Source organism: Heterocephalus glaber, unplaced genomic scaffold (assembly GCF_053883595.1).
Source record: "Heterocephalus glaber isolate CG9 unplaced genomic scaffold, H.glaber_assembly_v1.0 deba00001698, whole genome shotgun sequence".
NCBI lineage: Eukaryota > Metazoa > Chordata > Mammalia > Rodentia > Bathyergidae > Heterocephalus > Heterocephalus glaber.
Window position 1 is genome coordinate 1,580,001 of NW_028258419.1, and position 22,499 is coordinate 1,602,499.

Consider the following 22,499-nt stretch of genomic DNA (forward strand, 5'->3'; position numbering starts at 1 on the left):
GCTCAAACTCATTAATCATCAGAGAAATGTATCAAAATCATAGCTTTTTTTACTCTGTTAGAATGACTCACACCTGTTAGAATAGCTACTGTCAAAAATAAAGGAGATCATGTATTGGCAAAGATGTAGAGAGAGAGAACTGTTGGACACTATCAATAAGAGTACAAATTGGTGCAGCCACTATGAAAAACAGTATATGGAAATTCCTCAAAAAAGTAAAAACCCAATTGCCATATAATCCAATAATCTCACTTCTGGGTATATACCCAAAGGATTTATAACAAGCCTCTCAAAGACACATTTGCATTTCCTTGTGCACTGAGGCATTATTCACAATAGACAAGACATGGAAACAACATAAATGGCCACAGACAGATAAATAGATTTTAAAAATATAGTATGTATACTGAGAATATTATTTCACCTTAAAAAGAATAAAATTCTTCTGTTTACAATGTAAATGAACCTGGAGGACATTACAACAAGTGACATAAGCCAGACATTCAAGGACAAACATTACAGTAGGCCACTTTTCTGAAGAATCTGAGAAAGCAAACTCAAAGAAGCAGAGTAGAATGGTGGTTACCTGGGTCTAGAGAGAGAGAGAGTAAACAAGGAGCTACTAGTTAAAAGCATAGACTTTCAGTTATGCAAGATGAGTAAGACTAGAGATCTACCATATAGTGTCTATAGTTAGTTAACAATTCCAGGTTGTATACTTCAAAATTTGCTAAGATGATAGATCTTAAGTTAACTGTTTTTGGCATGCACAAAAAAAATACTAGTAGTAATAATAGTGATAGCAGGAGGAAATACTGGAAATCATGGATATGTTCATGATACAGATTGTGCCGATGTTTCTATGGTGTACACATCTCCAAACTCATTAAGTCCTATAATTAAATATACATTGCCTTTGTTATGTCAATCATACCTCAATAACTTTTTAAAGCAACACAGATGCTACAAAGACACAATACCATTTGGAAAAACTCTACACAATATCTAGACATTTTTTTACTACAAAGCATGACATTATGCTTAACATCATGTGAAACAAAAGAAAATCAGACCTTGATCCCATGGAATTTAAAACCTGAGTGACTCATCAAAGTAAATTTCAAAATCAAATGAACCCTCTAAAGTTACCTATGAAAATACTTGCCTTATTTGCATAGCAGAAGCCATCTTCAGAAAATGAAGATGCTGCTAATGGCTCAGTTATGAACTGGAACTGTCATCCAAGACCACAGTTTTCTCCTTCACATAGTACACATGCCTTAATAAAATACTCTTACCTATTCATCATAGGCAATGACAAGTAGAATACTAATCCACATTCTATGCATTAAGGAAAATAATGACCAAAATATGATCCAGACAATGCACTGTGCTGACACTTAAAGTATTAGGTTCTGCATATTTGAAACTAAATGGGGAGCAGGGGTAATGTGTGTGTGTGTTAAACAAAACAACTAAGGTAAGAGAGATGATTTGTATAACTTTATTAAACTAATTTTGCAACCTAAAATATAGACAAAGGAACAAGTCACCAGGCTGCTGGCTGGTAAACACTGCAGTAAAAATGAAAAAAGCAGTCCCCATTGCTGATGCTGTTCTTTGATGATTGATGGTGCCACTGGCATTAGCTATATCATTGTTGTATCACCTTAAGTGAGACAGAAAACTACCTCAGGGACTGTGCAGGAGGCATTAAACTACTTACACAAATGTCAGCAATACAATTCTAGGTCTATCATTAGTTTTTTAGTCTCCACAAAGGTTACATGGATAAGTAGTCTACATTAGATGGTGTAGGTAAAGAAGTAAAATGTTGAGACCTATCCCAAAACAGCCAAGGAAATTATCAGACAAGAGAGATGTTTGCAAGAATGAAAAATAGAGATGCTAATGGTACAAGTAATGGTATAGGAAGAATATAAATCCCAGCTGTTTATCAATTGATAAAACTTATAAAAAGAACCCCAAGTAAATAGAAACCTTAGAGCTTGGAAGATGAACCAGGAAAAGGAAGAAAAAAATAATGACTTCCTTGGACAAATGAGTTAACTATGTGTTTTATCACAGAAAAGGAAACTGATTTCTCAATCTTAATTATAAGTTGTTATGTATAGGCACCTAGAACTGAGAGTAAAAGAAGTAGCAATTACACAATAAACATTGCTATCATATGTCAGTGGTCCCAGGGAGATAAGAAGGCTTAATAGCAGAGATGAGAAACCCAGATTTAACCATCCTTTGGGAAAACTAATGAACTGGTAAATTATTTCAGGAAACTAGAGAAACTGAAACCTCAACCCAAAATGTAAGAAATATTCATCAATGCTTTGTGATCAAGTTTCTTTAGAAAGTTGATATTCCTGTTGAAAGCAATAGATGCAAATGCATGGAACTTTTAAGAAAGGACTAAACAATACATTTTATGTCTTTTATATTTGAGATTTTGAAATATTTTGCATCCTTTTCCCAATCTGTGATCCTTGCTCTTTCTCTGTCCCTTTTCTCAACTCAAGAATTTATGTTGGAGGCTACAAAAAAAATAGTAAATTAAAAATCCTTTATAAATCCCCATTAACTGTCTTAGGGGGTAACTTGTATTTCATTGACTGTAGTTTATGTAAATAGGATCAGAGGAATTAACATATTGGAAGAAGCTGACATTTGTCCTGATGTATTGAATCATTAGCATGACAGAATCATTTAAGCTAGATTCACTAACATCAGGTTTCCTCACATTATTGACACCTACAGAGTAGGCTCTGACAAGTAGAACTGCTGCAAAGTTCATTAATAATGTGGGATAAATCAATTGTTCAGGAAATACTGAAAACAAATGACACTGAACTCATACATTTTGCAAGTTCAGCACAAACCCATCTCCACCAAGGACACAGAATCTGTGTCCTTTTCTGACCTACCCATGGAACTTGGTCTTAGGTTCTCCTTTTCTTCAAGCATCCACAGATGTATGGCTCTGGAACTCCTGGGAACATGGTAGATCATTCAAGAGAAAAAGCCTCAGGCCTAAGCACTAAGAACAAAGAGAATTTCAAGAAATTTGCAAACATAAAGAGGAGGATGATTATGATTTGGGGTTATATGCTTGGGCTTTTCTCACATTGTCAATATTTCAAATATACTATTCATGAGGCCCTAGACCATAAATAACAGACACTCAGCTTGTGTGAGTTAAAGGGAATTGTCAGGAATAACAAAGGGCTGCAAATATAATATGCAGGGTCAGCTACTTCAAGAATGTAAAGAATCCCGTATTGTAAAGTGCTGGACCCATGACTATGAGGAACAATATATCCTTTTTTTTTTTTTGGTACCAGGGATTGAACTCTGGTCCTTGCGCTTGCGCAGCAGGTGACAAAACCACTGAGCTAAATCCCCAGCCCCTACAACAATATGTCTTTTAAGTAGAATCTGTTTTTACCACTAGCATCTCCTTGATATTCTTCATATTGTAATCATTTAAATAATTTTGTTACCTAGAAGTTTTAGTTTAAATACATCCATCCACCAAAAATCCTTAGCTTAGTATACATGCATGCTACACAATATCATCAACTCATGTTGGGTCTACACAGGGACAGAAATGACATAGATCAAGGAAATCCACAGAGAATCCAAAAATAAGCTGATTGTAGCCAATGGATTCCACTTCTCACCCACCAAGCCTTAAATTGAAGCTCCTTTCCCTGATTGATTTTTCTCCTCTTCAGGAGTGCTTAATAGAAATGCTAATGAGCAGTGTAAACCAAAAGGAGAGAAAAGAGGAAAAGTGAGAATCACAGAACAGAATCATCTGAACTGGGGAACAGCCCTTAATCTGCTGAGAATGAGCTATCCAGGTTCTTAAAACTGACTGGTCACATTTTGTCCCTTTTTTATTTCCTTTGCCAGTCTGCACATTTCTATTAAAACAGGGGTTGAGGGAGAGGGAAGTGTCCAACCTTACACACAAGATTCCTTGAGAGAAAAGTGGGCATAAATACATTGCCGTTAGAAGATTTTGCAGAGAGCAGGTGCAGATGGTGTCTGCATGAGTCCTAAATAGCCTTGGGGTGTGAGGGGATCTCCATTGGCACCATTTTTCAAAAATGGGTTATCTTTATTGGATTTCACACACCTCTTAGCTTCCTTGAAGCAATTCATGAACATCTCAGAGTACCCAAAACCGCAGCTCCCTCTGAGAGTGTGGCCATCCCTGGTCCCTCAAACCTGTCTGTCTGGGTCACAGCATAAATGTCACCTCTTCAGAGCAGCCATCCAAAATGCAAGCCTGTGTTCTCTGTTATTCACTGTCTTTGGACCTGCCCCTTGTTTACTTTCTACTTCTTATCAGAGTATATCATTGCTATGTTTGATCAATTTTTTATTTTTTTTATTTTTACCTTCCACTTGATATGAATGCAAACTCCATGGAGATAACTTTGTCAATATTTTCATCAGAGTGACTGCCCAATAGAATGTTAATAAATATCTGTTGAATGAGGGAATAAATAAAAATATAATTGACATTTGCCCAGCCAGCCACCTATTATAGTTTTGTTTCTTAGAGTATAGAATAAAAAACTTGCTCTAACTTTATTTTTCTTGTTACTATCCAAAACGAAAGTAGTTCAATTAGCAGTAAACCCCGTGCAAAACAAATCTGTACAAAAATATTTTAGCAACCTTTGTTTAAATGTAAGCATCACTAACATAGAGAAAAAGGGAAGGTATTGTTTTCTTTTACTGGGAAAACAAAAGAAAATACTCCTTGAATTTCTATTTAAAATGCAATAGCCCAAAGATGTCCTTTAAATGTGGTACTCAACACCACAGTGTTCAGATAAGATAGGATAACCTCAGATATCACACTTAAGGGGTCTCCTTGTCTTAATTTATTCATTTATTGAACAAATGTTTGTTTTAGCCTCCAGTTACATGCCAGTGACTAGGCCAAACACTAAGGTTATAGGGAAGACAAAAGACAGAAAGTAAACCACATTATAAAACTCACATAGCCATGCAGGATATGCCTCTACATCTACCATGTCTTTAAACTTTGAAGGACATTATTATTATGAAAAATATAAAAACATGGCTTACAGCCTCCAAGCTCCTAAGTAACTCAAGTAAAGAAAGCCTGAGGTCCAGACACAACCATTAATAACTAGGGCTTCTCCAAATTAAAAACCTTTGTAGAATTCCACATTTGTAGAATTCCTTTTATTTTGTTCTGTGTAACTACAGATGACATATTTAAACTAATAAAATGTGGGAGTGAAGCAATTTCTATTATGGAAACTAAGTTGAATGCTTTGGAAATATTTGATAAAGACAAGTAGTTTTGGTAGGATGATTGTAAAAGAAAATTTTAAAATTGGGAATAAATGTGCACGTGATTTCTTCATAATGTATTTACTTTATTTCACTTTAAAGAAAGTAAAAGGGGAAAACATATAAGGCACTCAGCATGTTCATTTACAAAAACAACCATGAAAATGGATTCCAAAATTTGATCCATGCTACAAAGACAAAAGTAAACATATACAGCAAAGAAAAACCCTGACCCTATATTTTTTAAAAAGCGAATAAAGTACACTTAAAACATTCAAAGTTAAAACCAAATCTTTAAATTATCTCTGAGTTTTTACAAATCTCCAGTTTAAATAAATTTTCAATTAACTAACCAAGTACCCCAAATACTTTTGAAGGAAGCCTTCTTTTCATATTTATAAAACTATGATAATCAGATTGTCATCAAAATTCTTAAAGTAGCAGACAAGAGAATAATAACTTCACAATTTTGGTGGAAATTCTCAGGCAGAATCTGTCACAGGCTATGAAGGAAGGCATTCACTGGCATGGGAGGAAGTTGGGAGCAATGTAAGTGCCCACCATCCGGAGAGGAGATAGGTGACAGGTGATGTTTACCTCCTGCAGCACTCACAGCATTAGAAGCAAGACAGGGGCTGGGGATTTAGCTCAGTGGTGCCACCACCTGCCTCACAAGCCCAAAGGCCTGAGTTCAATCCCCAGTACCAAAAAACAAAAAAACAAACAAGAAAAAAGAAGCAAGGCAAAAGAGTAACATGGATTGCTTCCAAAAGCAAGTGACAAAAGAAAATCAAGGAACAAAATGAAATGTGTTTCGCAATAAGCTTTATATAAATGATACATATACATACAGAGATGAGAATACACATTCTAACAAAACATGCACACTGAACACATCACAATGGTTGCCAAACAGGGAAAGGGGGAAAAAAGAAAATTACTGGGAATGAAAGAGTAAATACAAACATACATGTACCTATATAAACATAGATTTGCGTGTATAAACATACATTCATACGTACATATATATATATATATATATATATATATTTTCAAGGCAGAGCCCTATGCCTCTATGCCTCAATTCAAAACATTAAAGCTGTTTATTATTTATTTTCATTTTGTCTTATGTTTGCAGATTGAAATCATAATTCTGTCCACCATTTTCATTTATACATAAACTTTGATATAATGAGGATGTCCACCAAAACAGTAACTGAAAATTTAAAGCCCACATGCTTTTGATGACAGATCAAGCCACACAACCTGATTAATTCAAGCAGCTCGTGCTATGGGAAAAAATAGTCCCCACGCAGTCCACAAAGGAAGTCACCCATTTCTCTACATTATCAGTCTACAGCTCCTTGGGTTCCCTTCAGATTTTACTTTAACAGATATCTGCTACTAAATATATAACTGAAACTGTTCCAAGTACCTTGTACGTGCTGGTTCATTCAGTTCTCCTAACACTACTGTAAGGTGTGTGCTCCCATCATTGCCATATCCTACAGGGGAGGAAGCTGAAGAGAAGTATTTAATACACCTGAGGTCACAAAGTTGATTAAATGGAAGAGCCAGAAGGCCAACCCTGGGGATCTGATCCTTGAATCTATGTACTTAACAATTACCCTCCACAAAACTGCTCCTTGGTGAGGCAAAATATTCAGATGCAAAAATGCCTGTACAAATACAGATCCAGAGTCAATGCTTTCCCACAGTCCATCAACAAGAGGCAGAAAGCTAAACATTGCCTAAATAACTGTAAATGCTACTATGTTACCCAGTTTAGCTCTCATGCTAACAGTAGATGAAATTGAACATGGAGAGGTGAATTGACTTCCTCTGTGTCACAGAGCTAGCATGTAACACAGTAGGGATTTGAATTCATCCCTCTGGATGACACTGTGGAGGATCAGGAAAATTCCAGTTACATGACTGATGCCCCTTGTAAGTGTGTGCCCCTAGCCACAACTCTGGGTCTACTCGACTCCAAAGCCAGGACTCTTCCCATGGCCAAGTTTTAGAATCAAATAAGTCTTTAGAGCATAATCAAATACAGCAACAAATGACCTGACGAGACATTGGCATAGATTGACATCTCGATTCTATTAGATTTTGCTTACCTGTGGTCTTTAAATTACAAATTCCATCAGGACACCACAATGTTATGGAATTCATTAAGTATTTAGAGGAACAACTGTGATAGATATTTCAAAGTGCTAAGAAAACCTCTTCACTCTTAGTAAAATAATCAAAACACAGCTTTTAAGTAGTATGGATTCGATGTTAGTATAAGCATGTTTTATAATCTCACCATTCATTCATTTAAGAGTTATTCAGTTTTCACTATGTGCCAGATATTCTGTGCATATACTCTATTAGAGTCACTTTAAATTTAGTCAGAAAATCCTATAATTATCCAACCACAATGTATTTGAGGTGACGTCTACCATCTAATTATATTCTTTTCAGTGGTTCATCTTTCTTTGCTCTATTGATTACTTGTGTTAGCATCTTCGCAGCAGGTTGCTAATACCTGTTGGAGACAGTAAACACTGCAATCTGGGATCAGCTACCTGCATAATCAAAAGGCAAGTGACTAGAAGATATGGGTGGGGGCTAAGTCACAGGAGGGGCTGTCACCAAGGGAGAGGCTATGTGGATGGACCTTTCTGAAGTGGTATAACCCAAGGATCCCTTTTCCTCACATAATGCATCTATTTGATCATGCACAACCCCCTCTACCTTCTCAAACACTGCCTTGATGTTTCTCTCAGGAAACCTTGACTTTCCCTCAATGTAAAATTAATTAAATCAATCTTAACCCCTGTCTGGTGAAAGAGAACACTATAAAATAAGAAGTAAAATGTTTCTAAACTCCTAGAAATTAAGAGATGGCTCCAATTCTTTGGTTAGTTCAATATAATATCAATAGAATGACAATAATATATGCTTAAAATGTACTTATGATATGCTACGCATTGTTAAAACTGTCTCCCATATATTTAATTACATTAAATATTTACAAAAACCTCCTTGAGTAAGTTAATTTTTATCTCCACTTTATAAGGGAAAAAAAATACTGGGTTATTATTTCCATAATGAAGGCGACAAATCCAGTCAAGTTAATATTATACCTATGAAAGAGCAGTAAGACTGTGCTGCATGGCAACAAATCTTAATAACTAAACAAAAGAATGTAGGCACAACTGTACATAACTTCATATCTGAATAAGTCTAGTCATCTATTTCTTCAAAAGCCTCTTCTTACCTGGCTCTGCCACTGATCCACCACCCCACATAGGCAACTTCTCCCTCCTCTACACTGTGGACCTCTGGTATTATAACACTTCTGTATTATACTCCAGGGCTGCAATTTTTCTTTTTTTATTTATTAAATTTATTGGTATATTTTAGGTAAACATTATGATCACATTCATCATTGGGAATTTGTACCTGTACATGATATATCTTGGTTCTTATTTTTTCCCATTTCCCTTCCATCTCTTCAACCCCTCCACCCCTCCCTATTTACAAAAGCTGTTTCCTTTATTCTCATTTTTTTCTTTCCCTTCTTTCCTTTCCCCTGCCCTTCTCCCTAGTTCCCCTACCCCTTTGAACATTTCCTTCCTATTTCACAGTATCTATTACACATTTTGGTCCTCACTTACACTTCCAATTTCTCACACCAGAGAAACAATGTGGTGTTCACACATATGTGTCCTATTTATTTTACTTAAGAGTATGGCCTCAAGCTAAATGCATCCATTTGGCTATAAATGTCTCTAATTTAGCTTTCTTTATAGCTGAGTAGTACTCCATTTTAATTTTTTAAAAAACACATCTTCTTTATTCAATCACTAGTTGATGGGCATTTGGGCTGTTTCCAAGATTTAGCTATTACAAACTGTGCCGCTATAAACATTGGTGTGCATATGTTGCTGTGGTATGATGGTTTTAATTCTTTTGGGAAGATACCAGAAAAGGGAACAGCTAGGTCAAATGGAATCTCTAATTTTAGTTTTTTGAGTAATCTCCACACTGAATTCCAGAGTGGTTGCACCAGTCTGCACTCCCATCATCAATGGAGAAGGGTTCCTTTTTCCCCACAGCCCCATCATCATTTGTTATTCATTGTTTTCTTGATAGCAGTAGGGCTGCAATTTTTCTATTGCACACTTATCTCCCCTACAAGACTCTAGCTTCTGTAGCTCAGGAACTTTGTCTTTAATTCTCTATTTCTACTATCTTACATAATGTCTGGAAAAGCTGGATATAAATAAATAAAAGACTGAATTCTGAGGAATGTAAGGCGATTAACATGGTGATCCTAGAATTGTGAATGTGAAGAAAAACACAAAGCTTGTGGGAGTGGGAAGATCTGACAGTGGCACAGAGGATTACAGTACTGGCTCCAGTATTCACAGTTCCCTGCATCCTCTCCCTTAAAAATGGGATTTTATGTCTCTGCTCATCAAGAAATGGACTCTACTACAGTACAACAGCCCCATGGATCTGGCCTGGCCTTATGACTTGCTTAGGAAACTAGAATATGGCTGGAATGGTAGTGTGCACCTTCTTGACCTGGGCCTGGTGAGTCCCTGGACACATCTCACTCTCATAAAACCCTGGAATTCTTATGGATAGCCTGAGTGAGGCTGTTGGTCATGAGAGGTATGCACTCAGTCCAATGGCTCTCCCATTCCAGCCGCCAATCAGCCACGTAGGTGACAGCCACCACATGGCTCTCATAGCAGATGCCTGAGTGAGTCTTGCTGGGGTCCCTTGACCCCAATTCAAGTCAGTGCATCAATACAGCTGAATTACAGACATGAGCAATAATAAAGCTTGAGTCTTGTCTGAGCGTTGAATACTGGAATGCTTTGTTTTACAGAAAGTTATCTGATATCGACAACTTTGAAAAGATTTTCAGATTTGTAAATGTATTGTAAATGAGACATAAGTGAGCAGCTTGAACCCAAAAGGCAATGAAATAACCAAAACATCTCATCTCAGCAGGCAAAATATCTAAAAGATGATATACTGAAAGGATGTTCAAAACCTAACTCATTGTGGCCACTTGAGGGGACTGGAGAGCATTATGTTAAGTGAAATATGTCAGGCTCAGAAAGACAGACACCGTGTGTTCACCCTCAATTGTGGAGCTAAAAAGTTGATTTCAAAGAAGTAGAGAATGGAATAATGATTACCAGAAACTGAAATAGAAAGGAGAGTGGGAACAAGACAGAAATGTTGGTTAATGGGCACAAAAATGCAGCACAAATTAGGATCAAGTTCTACTGCTCTATAGCATAGTAAAGTATTGACAGCTAACAGCTATAACTTAGTGTATATTTCAAAATAACTAGAAAAGAAGATTTTGAATATCTCCAACACAAAGAAACAAGTGATACTGACTGAGAAGTACATCTAGGACATGGAATGAAACCCATTCAATTAGACTGAAGGTTTTTTAAAAAAATGATGAAAATGAAGTTCAACCAATGAGGACAAAGCTAAAGCCACAACTTGGTTGTGAGCCAAGATCCAGTAAACAAAGTCTAAACCTAGAGTCTTATTCTCCTGTCCTAACAGTCAGTACAGTGCTAAAGTCAAGGTTCCAGCAGAAAAGAGAATCCAACACTGATCATTTCAGAGGATTTTTTTTTTTTTTTTTTTGGTGAGAGGGGATCGAACTCGGGGCCTTCCACTTCTGAGGCAGGTGGTGGAACCACTGAGCTAAATACCCAGCTCTAAGAGGTTTTAATGAAGGGCTGGGGATGTGGCTCAGTGGGGCCTCACCTGTCTGGCAAGTGCTACGTCCTGAGTTTGATCCCCGGTACAGGAAAGGTGGAAAAAGAAAGAAAGAAAGAAAGAAAGAAAGAAAGAAAGAAAGAAAGAAAGAAAGAAAGAAAGAAAGAAAGAAAGAAAGAAAGAAAGAAAGAAGGAAGGAAGGAAGGAAGGAAGGAAAGAAGGAGATAAACATTTTAATGGGGGACTATTTGCAAAGGTTCTGATAGACTTGAGCCAACCAGAAATGGGTGATGAGCTACCCAGAAGCCAAGAATCTTTTAGAACCTATAATGCATTCCTAGTGGGGCAACAAGACCTTTGGTGTTCCTTAGACCTCGTGAGCATGGAAACACAGAGAAGCAGAAGATCCATGGGAGGGAAACAGCCACTACCAGGAAATGTGTCTAGAAAATGGAGGGTCAGGAAGGAAATGCCCTACTTTCTCCCTCTTTCAGCCTCCAGTCTCCTACTAATACCTACTGTGAGCTGAAGAAACAGAAGCCAGCTGCTGAGCAAGCCAGGGAGTGATTATCTATGTGTGATCATTGGCCTCCCCAGGGAATGAGCAAAGCAAAGTGGAAGAGCTGGGACAACCAATTCATAAGACCCAAACAAGACAGATGAAAACTGAAAAGAAAGCTTGTGGGGAAATGAAAGATTTATTAAACCCTCTTTTAATGAGCAATCTCCTATTTAACTGTTCCAATTGGCTGGATTCCTAGGTTGGTTGTTCAAGTACAAAAAAACCACTATAATGGCAATCTGTAGATAATGAAACCGTCCTAGCAAAAACATCATCTAGAACTAATATACTCCTATCAAAAGGACTCCAGGACCATAAAAAAGAGAGTCATTTCAAAAGAATGGAGGACTTTCCTATGTCATGTGTTTATCTATCAAATCAATAAGTATCTTTCCAGTATCTACCAAGTGTAAGCACTTCAGTAGGCACTGAGAATGCAAAGTTGAACAGGACAATTAAGGTTTCTTCTCAACCAGGGTGTATAATCTGTGGAAAAGCTGACACAGGGTAAGAAAGAGTAGGGTGAGTTTAGAGAGAACCATGCACCTGGTCATGAAGAGCCCTGAAGCCATGGTAAAGGGTGAGTGTTTTACTCTAATTTCATTGGGAAGGCACTGAAGACATAAGGCTCAGGTTTCTCAATACATTTAGAATACCATAACCCATTTAGAGTTCAAGTTAGTCAATTCTTTCTTTGCACCTGTACAAGGGAAGAATTGGTAGGAGGGATGGGTGGAAATGAGTGGCAGTTAAAATTCTGTTTCAGGATCTACAAAATAGGGATAACTGAATAAATTGGGGTTGCAGTTGTACAGGTAGAAGTACACAAAATCAAAGTGCATTTTCAAAGCTGATTGTATTTGTTATAACATGGTAAAACCAGAGTAAGATTGGGCTCCAGTCTGGAAAAAATCTTTCTAAATCTATAAGTCTTATATATATTGTCCAAGTGGCTTCATGGATGGTCTCTGTTCTCAGCATCATACCTTTGTGAATTCACTGAATAAATTAGTTTTCTAAGAATGCTATTAAAAATCACCACAGAGAGGCATCTAGGTTGCCATGCCACCACTCCAAGCCCAGAGGAAGGGCCTTCTTATGGGTTGCCATTCCACTGCTCCCAACCCAGAAGGAGGGGCTCCTGGGCCCCTGTTCCTTCACTCCCAGGCCAGAGGAAGGGGCTTCCGGGCCACCACTTCACAGCTCCCAGCACAGAGGAGGTGAGCTATGTGGGTGTCAACAGTACCCCCCCACCTAAATGGAAAGACACATAAACAAGTCTTAAAACCAGACTTCCAGATCACCTATAGCAACCCCAAAGGGAAAGGAGATGGAATGCTCTAATACTCAACCACATGGACTCCCTGAACTGGCAACAAAAGAGGATCTGGAAAAAAATAAAATCAGAAATAATTTCTTAGATAACTACAGAGATTGTGCTCATAGTGCAAGACATGATTAATAAATCTAGAGAGGAGCTGAGGAACATGACGGAATCCCAACAAAGGAAACAAATGGAATCCATAAAACAGATGTGTAGGGGGCCCTGCCCCCCCGCTGGAACTCTTGAGTGCCTTCTACGGACATGCCCAGGCTTGCTGCAGGCCTTTGACGGACATGCCCGGGTTTGTTGTAGATCTACCCGGCAACAAGGAAGCAGCCCCAGTACACTCCTCTTGCTCCTCCCCTCTAGCCCTACAGTATATATGTTGTAGCAGCTTCCGCAATAAACGAGACTTGATCAGAAACCTGTCTTGACTCCATCTCTCGTGTCCCCTGTCCCCTCTCATCCTCGCTCCCCCTCTAGGGTCTTCGTTGACTTACCCGCGGGCTGGGACACAGATGCAAACAGATTTCCAGGAGATTAAAAACTCCATCGAAAGTCTACAGAGCAGAATGAGCCAATGTGAGGAAAAAATTTCAGATATAGAAGATAAGATTTCAATAAGTGACCAGGAAAAAAAAATTGCTTCAAAATTGTAAGGGACCATGAGAAATCAATCCAGCAACTGCTAAATGATGCAGAGAAAAATAACATAAGACTGATTGAAGTCAACAAGGAAACAGGGGAGAATGCAGATGACATGAAAAAATTGTTCACAGAAGTGATGTCAGAAAACTTCCCAAGCAGGGGAAAAATATTTGACATACAGATAAGGGAGGCATATAGGACTCCAACTAGCCTTGATCAAAAAAAAAAATCTACACATAGGCATATAATTGTTAAGATAACAGAAACCCAACAGAAGAACAAAATTCTACAAGCAGTTAGAGAAAAGAAACAAATCACATACAAAGGAAAGCCCATCAGAATAACAATAGACTTCTCAAAGCAAACCCTCAAGGTAAGAAGAGCTTGGAGTGATGTATTTCAAGCCCTAAAGGAAAACAGCCTCCAACCCAGATTGATGTACCCTGCAAAACTATCTTTCAAAACTGATGGAGAAATAAGAAACTTTCATGACAAAGAGCACATTAGGAACATCATGAATAGCAAACCAGCACTTCAAAAATTTTAGATAATATACTAGGAACAGACAATGAGGATCACAACCCCAGGAAGCACAGCAGAATGAATCCATCAGGCACAAGAAGAAATTAAATATAAAGGGGGAGAATCCAACAAAAAGGAAAAGTCATGACAGTGACAAATCAATATGTATCAGTTATAACTATCAATGTTAATAGTATCAATTCATGAATCAAAAGAAATAGACTGGTAGAATGGCTCAAGAAGCAAAACTCAAAAATATGCTGCATAGAAGAAACACACTTAATTCAAAAAGAAACCCATAGATTGAAAGTTAAAGAGTGGAAAACAATACTCCATGCGACCATAATCTGGAAAAAAGTAGGATTAGCTATTCTCTGGGAGATCAAGTGGATTTCAAATGAACACTGATTAAGAGAGACAAAGAAGGACACTACATGCTTGTAAAGGAAACAATCCAGCAGGAAGAGATGACAATCATAAATATCTATGCGCCAAACACTAGTGAGCCCAACTACATAAAACAAATACTAAAGGATGTGAAAAGTCATATATGCACCAACACAATAGTAGTGGGGGGCCTCAATACCCCACTGTCACAAATAGATAGATCAACTAGACAAAAAATAAGTAATGAAATACTAGAACTCAATCAAACTCTTGAACAAATGAACTTAACAGATGTTTACAGACTCTTCCACCCCACAAAATCAAAATACACATTCTTTTCAGCTGCACATGGGTCCTTCTCCAAAATAGAGCACATACTCACTCATAGAATGTGTTTAAGTAAGTGCAAATCAATTGATATTATCGCCTGTATATTATTATATCATAGTGCAATGAAATTGGAGATCAATAGCAAAAGAAAGCACAAATATTACATAAACACATGGAAATTGAACACTTCTGAATAACCAATGGGTCACAGAGAGACAGTTCCTACAATTAAGTGACAATGACAATACAACATATCAGAATCTATGGGACACAATGAAAGCAGTCTTAGGAGGGAAATTTATAGCAGTGAATATGCATATTGGGAAAACAGAATGAGCCCAATTAAACAACCTGATGCTAAAGCTTAACCTTCTACTAAAAGAAGAGCAGAAGAAACCAAAGCTCATACAAGGTAGGAAATTATAGAGATCAGAGCAGAGGGCCAGGGATTTAGCTCAATGGTTCTGCCACGTGCCTCACAAGCACAAGATCCTGAGTTCGATTCCCAGTACCAAAAAAAAAAAAAAAGATCAGAGAAGAAATCAATGCAATGGAGACTAAGAGACTGATACAAAAAAATCAATGAAGCTAAGAGATGGTTCTTTGAAAGAATCAACAACATTGACAAACGCTTAGCCAACCTTAACAAAAAAAGGAAAGAAAAGGCCCAAATCCATGCAATTAAGAATGAAAAGGGTGAAATTACAACAGACCCAGCAGAAATCCAGAGGATCATCAGTACCTACTTCCAAATCTATATGCCAATAAGATGGACAACACAGAAGAAATGGACAGATTCCTAGAAATGTATGAATTACCAAAGTTGAATGAAGACAAAAATTCTAAACAACCCAATATCAACCAATGAAATTAAAAATGTAATTAAAAACTTAGCAACAAAGAAAAGCCCAGGTCCTGATGGCTTCACTACTGAATTCTACAAGATGTTTAGAGAAGAACTACTGCTGAAACTCTCCAATGAAATTGAAAGGGAAGCAATACTCCCAAATTGATTCCTGAAAGCAAGCATCACCTTGATCCCCAAAGCAAAGAAAGACCTGACTGAAAAAGAGAACTATAGACCAATCTCACTAATGAACATAGATGCAGAAATCCTTATTAAGATACTGGCAAATAGAATGCAGAAGATCATCAAGAAGGTCATACACCCTGACCAAGTGGGATTCATCTCAGGGTTGCAGGGATGGTTTAACATATGCAAATCAATCAATGTAATACACTATATCAATAGAGCCAAGGACAAAAACCATATGATTATCTCCATAGATTCAGAAAAAGCATTTGACAAAATCCAACACCCATTCATGATAAAAACCCTACAAAAAATTGGGATAGATGGTCTCTACCTCAATCTGATAAAAGCCATCTATCATACTAAGCCAATATCATACTAAGTGGTCAAAAACTGAAATCCTTCACACTAAAATCAGGAACAAGACAAGGATGTCCACTATCACCACTCTTGTTCAATATAGTTCTGGAAACATTAGCCATGGCAATTAGACGAGAGAAAGAAATAAAAGAAATAAAGAAGGAAATGAAGAAGTTAAATTGTCATTATTTGCAGATGACATGATACTCTATATAGAAGAACCCAAGAACTCCACCAAAAGCCTTCTAGACTTTATAACCAAATTCAGTAGAGTAGTTCGATACAAGGTCAACACCCAAATATCAATAGCTTTCCTCTACACAAACAATAGACTCACTGGAACAGAAACAGGGCAAACAGTTCCTTTCACAATAGCACCCAAAAAACTGAAATACCTAGGAATCAACCTAATGAAGAAATCAAAGACCTCTTCTCTGAAAACAATAGCACTGTGAAAAGAGAGAATGAAGATGATATCAGAAAAAGGAAAGACATCCCCTGCTCCTGGGTAGGAAGGATCAATATGGTGAAAATGGCCACACTTCCCAAACTGCTGTATAGAGTCAATGCTATCCCAATTGAAATTCCAGCAGCATACTTCTCAGACTTTGAGAAAAAAATCCAGACAGAGGAGGTGAGCCACTCCCAGTGCACAAGAGGAGGCTTCCGGGCCACCGTACCACCCCCTTTAGCACAGAGGAGGTGAGCCATGCAGGCGCTAGCAGCACACACATCCCCATCACGATGAAATGAGAAGACACATAAACAAGTTTCAAAACCAGACTTCCAGATCACCTAAAACAACCCCAAAGGGAAACAAGATGGAACATTGTGATATTCAACCCCCTGGATTCCCTGAACTGGCAAAAAAAGAGGATCTGGAAAAAGAGGAAAAAATGAAATCAGAAATAATTTCTCAGATAACAACAGAGGTTGTGCCCATAGTGCAAGACATGACGAATAAATCTAGAGAGGACACAGATAAAAAACAGAGGAGTTGAGAAACATGATGGAATCCCAACATAGGAAACAAATAGAATCCATAAAACAGATGCAAACAGATTTCCAGGAGATTAAAAACTCCATAGAAAGTTTATGCAGCAGAATAAACCAATGTTAGGACAGAATTTCAGATATAGAAGATAAGATTGCAATTAGTGACCAGGAAAATAAAAATTGCTTTAAAATTGTAAGGGACCATGAAAAATCAATCCAACAACTGCTAGATGCTGCAAGGAAGAACAACATAAGACGGATTGGAGTCAATGAAGAAACAGGAGAGAGTATAGATGACATAAAAAACTGTTCCATAAAGTGTGACAGAAAACTTTCCAAGGAAGGGAAAAGAACTTCACATGCAGATAAGTGAGGCATATAGGACTCCACCTAGCCTTGATTTAAAAAAAATCTACACATAGGCATATAATTGTTAAGATTCCAGAAACCCAACAGAACAAAATTCTATAAGCAGTGAGAGAAAAGAAACAAATCACATACAAAGGAAAGCCCATCAGAATCACAGCAGACTTCTCAATGCAAACCCTCCAGGCAAGAAGAGCTTGGAGTGATGTATTTAAAGCCCTAAAAGAAAACAGCCTCCAACCCAGATTGATGTACCCTGAAAAATTATCTTTCAAAATTGATGGAGAAATAAGATACTTTCATGGAAAAGAGCACCTTAGGAACTTCATGAATACCAAACCAGCATTCCAAAAAATTTTAGACAATATCCTAGGAAAAGAAAATGAAGAACACAACCCCTGGAAGCCCAGCAGAATGAATCCATCAGGTGGGACAAGAAATTAAAAGCAAAGGGTGAGAATCCAACAAAAAGAAAAAGCCATGACAATGATAAATCAATATGTATGAGTTATAACCATCAAGGTTAATGGTCTCAATTCACCAGTCAAAAGAAATAAACCGGCAGAATGGATCAAGAAGCAAGATACAACAATATGCTGCATACAAGAAACACACTTAATTCAGAAAGAAACTCATAGTCTGAAAGTTAAACGGTGGAAAACAATACTCCATGTGACAGGAACCCACAAAAAAAAAGCAGGAGTAGCTATCCTCTTTGCAAATCAAGTGTATTTCAAACCAAAATCTGAAACACTCTGGTCCCAAGAATTTCAGATAAGGGATAGTCAACTTATATGTATAAATCTATTGTGAACATGTGCTTTCATTCCTCTCAAGTAAAAACTTAAGAACAGGACTGTTGATTCTTAACAGTAATACAAGAAATTTCTATATTGTTTTCCAAAATGGTTTTATCATTTTGCATTCACATTAGTAGTATTTCAAAGTTCTAAATGGTTCACACCTAAGCTGACATTTGTTCTTTTAAAACTTTTAACTTAATCTCCCTAATGAGTGTATAATTCAATCTTGTTATTGTACTGATTAGTATTTTTCTAATTCTAGTGTTGCACACCTTTCCTTGTGCTGTGCTGGCTATTTATCATATTCTTGTGTCTACTTTTTAATTGTATTATCTATTAATGAGCTGTGAGAGTTCTTTATATATTCTGGTCATAGGTTATATGCATTATAAACATGGTCTGTTTAAAGACTACTTTTCATTTTCTTAATGATGTCTTATAAAGTTCTAAATTTTGATGGAAACTCATTTATCAATTTTTTTCTTTTATACATCATGTTTTTTATATCCTAGGAAATTCTTGCTGAACCTAAATTCATGAACATTTTCCCTTATAATTTTAGTCTTTCATATTTAGGTTCATAGATCCTTTCAAGTTATTTTTATATATGGAAATAAAGGGTTGAGGTTAATTTTTTATATACAGATACCAGGTGTTCTAGTACCATTTGCTGAAGACACTATCTTTTCCTCTGCTCTTGAATTGAGTTTATGTTCCATAAAATGGTAATGTTAAATAATCTTTCAATACTCAGTGGACCATATATGTGTGTTTCTATTTCTAGATTTTCTGCTTTATTCCAATAATCTATATGTCTTTCCTTACACCAACACTGCCTTGATTACTGTAGCTTTAGAGGACTTAAAATTAGGTACTAAACATCTTCCAACACTATTTTTTCTTCTTCTTTTTCTTTTTAGGTTTCTCGGTCCTCTGTACTACTACATAACTTTTAAATTTCAATATCCAATTCTTCATGTATAGCAAGTATGCATAGACCTGAATTTTTATATATACTTTGTGTTTTCTAATCCTGCTAAGTTCAATTACAAGTTCTAGGGGCTCCTAGAAATTTCTTAGTATTCTCTCTGTAGATGATCATTTCATCTACATATAAAGATTTTACTCCTACCTTGCCAATCCTATCCTAACTGGGTCACTTTTTTGCCAGACTATTTTGGTTTGAGCTTATGGTTCAAAGTTTACTGGACAGATGAAAAGTAGGCATATCTGCCCTTGTTCCCCACCTTAGGGAGAAAGCATTGTACCTTCTCCATTCATATAAAGTGTTTTTGCTGGAAGTATGGAGTACACGTCTTTGATCTGTTGAGAAGTTTCTGTTCTACTTCTAGACTCCTGGTAGCTTTTACCATGAACAGCTGTAGAACTTAGTCCAATACTTTGCCTGCAACTACAGGCAGGATCATACGGATTTTCCTTTCCTCTGTTAAAATGATGACTTTTGGGGGTGGATCTTCCAATGCTGAATGGACACTGCCATTCCTATAATAAAACTACTTTCTACATACTCCCAGATTTGACTTTAATAGTTTGTTTTGTTAAACAAATTTCTATCAATTTTATACTTTTTTCTTCTATTGTCTTTATCCAGTTTTAGTATTACCACAATGTTGATTTCCTAAAATGAGGGGAGAAGTGTTCCTTCTTTTTTTTTGCTTTAAATGTTTGATATAATTTATCAATTAAAATGTATATGAGCCTGTTGTTGTCATATAGGTAGGTTTTCAAGCCAGGAATATACCTTCGTCAATAGGTGCTATTCAAATTTTATATTTCCTCCAGAGTCAAGTTTCATTAATTTGTCTTCCAAGGTACTTGTTAGAAGTTGTGAAATTTATTTCAAAAAAGATTTTTGTAATATGCTTTCCATATCCTTATAAATTCTGTAAAATCTGTGGTAATGTCTTCTAGATCTTGATATTGTAATTTTAAAAATGTATAATTGATATTGTGTAATAGGAAGAAAAGGTCTAAAGGAGCAAGGGAAGTGGGAGGGGTAGGAGAAAGGAAAAAAGAGAAAAGAAAAAATACTAGAAAAGGAAAAAAAAAAGGAAACCAAGTGCCCATCAACTGGAAACTGGATAAAGAAGATGTGGGGTTTTTTATAAAATGGAGTACTATTCAGCCATAAAGAACGAGAAACTAGAGACATTTGTAGCTAAATGGATGCATATTGAGGCCATACTCTTAAGTGAAATAAATAAGACACACATGTGTAAATACCAAATAGCATCTCTAGTGTGAGAAACTGAGAGTGTAAATAAGGATTAAAAGGATTAATAATGAATAATTGATACTTTGAAATAAGAAAAGGTCCAAGGGGGTAGGGGTGGTGGGAGGAGATGGGGAAAGGAAAGAATGGAAAGAAAAAATTATGAGAAGAGAAAAAAAATGGAAACGAAGTCTACGTAAATAGGGAAGGGTGGAGGGGTGAAGGGCACATAGGGAATGGGGAAAAAATAAGAACCAAGATATATCATGTACAGGTACAAGCACCCAATGATAAATGTAAACATATTGTATACCTAAAATGTACCAATAAAAGAATTTAAGCAAAAATAAAAAAGTCTTTGCAAATAGGGAAGGGTGGAGGGAGTGAAGCGAGTGCAGGGGAAGGGTAAACAATAAGAACCAAGATACTCATGTAAAGGTACAAGAGCCCAATGATGAATGTAACTGTATTTTACATCTAAAATGTACCAATAAACTTAATGGAAAAAAAAAGAAAAGAAAACAATCCAAAAAATTCTTTTGGAGCAAGAAGAGACTCAGAATAGCAAAAGCAATTCTAGGTAACAGAAACATAGCAGAGGGTATCACAAACCCCAACTTGAAACTATACTAGAAAACTACTGTGATTAAAAAAAACAAAAACAAAAAACACATAGTACTGGCAAAGAAACAGACCAGAGGAACAGTGGAACAGATTAGAAGATGCAGAAACAACTCCAGACACACTCAGTCATCTCAATTTTGATAAAGGAGCCAAACACCCTCACTGGAGGGAAGATAGCCTCTTTAATAAATGGTGCTGGAAAAATTGGGTTTCAACTTGCCAAAGATTAAAACTAGACCTATATCTCTCACTATGCACTAAATTAAAATCAAACGGATTAAGGATCTAAATATTAAAATAGAAACTTTGAATTGCCTAGAACAGAGGTTAGGTAGAACTCTTGAAGACATTGGTGTAGGAAAAGATTTTATGAACAAAACCTCAGTTGCCCATGAACTAGCACAAACAATCAACAAGTGGGATCTCTTCTTATTAAAAAGCCTCTGCACAGCAAGAGAAACCACCAGCAGTGTGAAGAGACAACGCACAATATAGGAAAAAATCTTCACCTGCTGTTCCTCAGACAAAGGTCTACTATCTTGAATCTATAAAGAACTTAAAAACACCAGATCTCCCAAATTTAAAGACTCAATCTGAAAATGGGCATCTGAAATGAACAGACATTTCTCACACAAAGAAGTAGAAATGGCAAATAAAAGTGTGAAAAAGTGCTCAACATCACTGGTCATTCGAGAGATGCAAATGAAAACAACACTGAGATTCCACCTCACTCCAGAAAGAATGGCTGCTAACATGAAATCAACCAATAACAAATGCTGGTGGGGCTGTGGGGAAAGAAGAACCCTGCTCCACTGCTGGTGGGAGTGTAGATTGGTGCAACCACTTTGGAAATCAGTATGGAGATACCTCAAAAAACTAGGACTGGAAGTCCCATTTGACCCTGCTATTCCCCTGCTGGGGATCTTCCCCAAAGAATTAAAAGAATCATACCACAGTGATATATGTGAACCCATGTTTATAGCAGCACAGTTTGTAATAGTTAAAACTTGGAAGCAGCCCAAATGCCCATCAACTGGAGACTGGATAAAGAAAATGTGGTTTTTTAAATAAAATGGAGTACTACTCAGTCATAAAAAATGAGAAATTAGTGACATTTATAGCTAAATGGATGCACATTGAGGCAATACTCTTATGTGAAATAAACAGGACACACATGTATAAATACCAAATAGTTTCTCTAGTGT

At 36.8% G+C, this 22,499-nt stretch overlaps 1 long non-coding RNA gene across 4 annotated transcripts in view; it reads right to left on the reverse strand.

The window, feature by feature from the left end:
- The window catches only part of LOC101724561 (uncharacterized), a 61,713-nt gene that overhangs the window by 33,469 nt on the left and 5,745 nt on the right, over window positions 1–22,499 (reverse strand). For 2 of the 4 annotated variants that reach the window (XR_002391638.2, XR_002391640.2), the window contains exons 2-3: window positions 4,422–4,510; window positions 2,940–3,052 (exon numbers count right to left, since the gene is read on the reverse strand). The exons of the other annotated variants lie outside the window; for them this stretch is intronic. This is a non-coding gene — a long non-coding RNA (uncharacterized LOC101724561). The remainder of the gene's footprint in view (window positions 1–2,939; window positions 3,053–4,421; window positions 4,511–22,499) is intronic. 4 annotated transcript variants of the gene reach the window in all.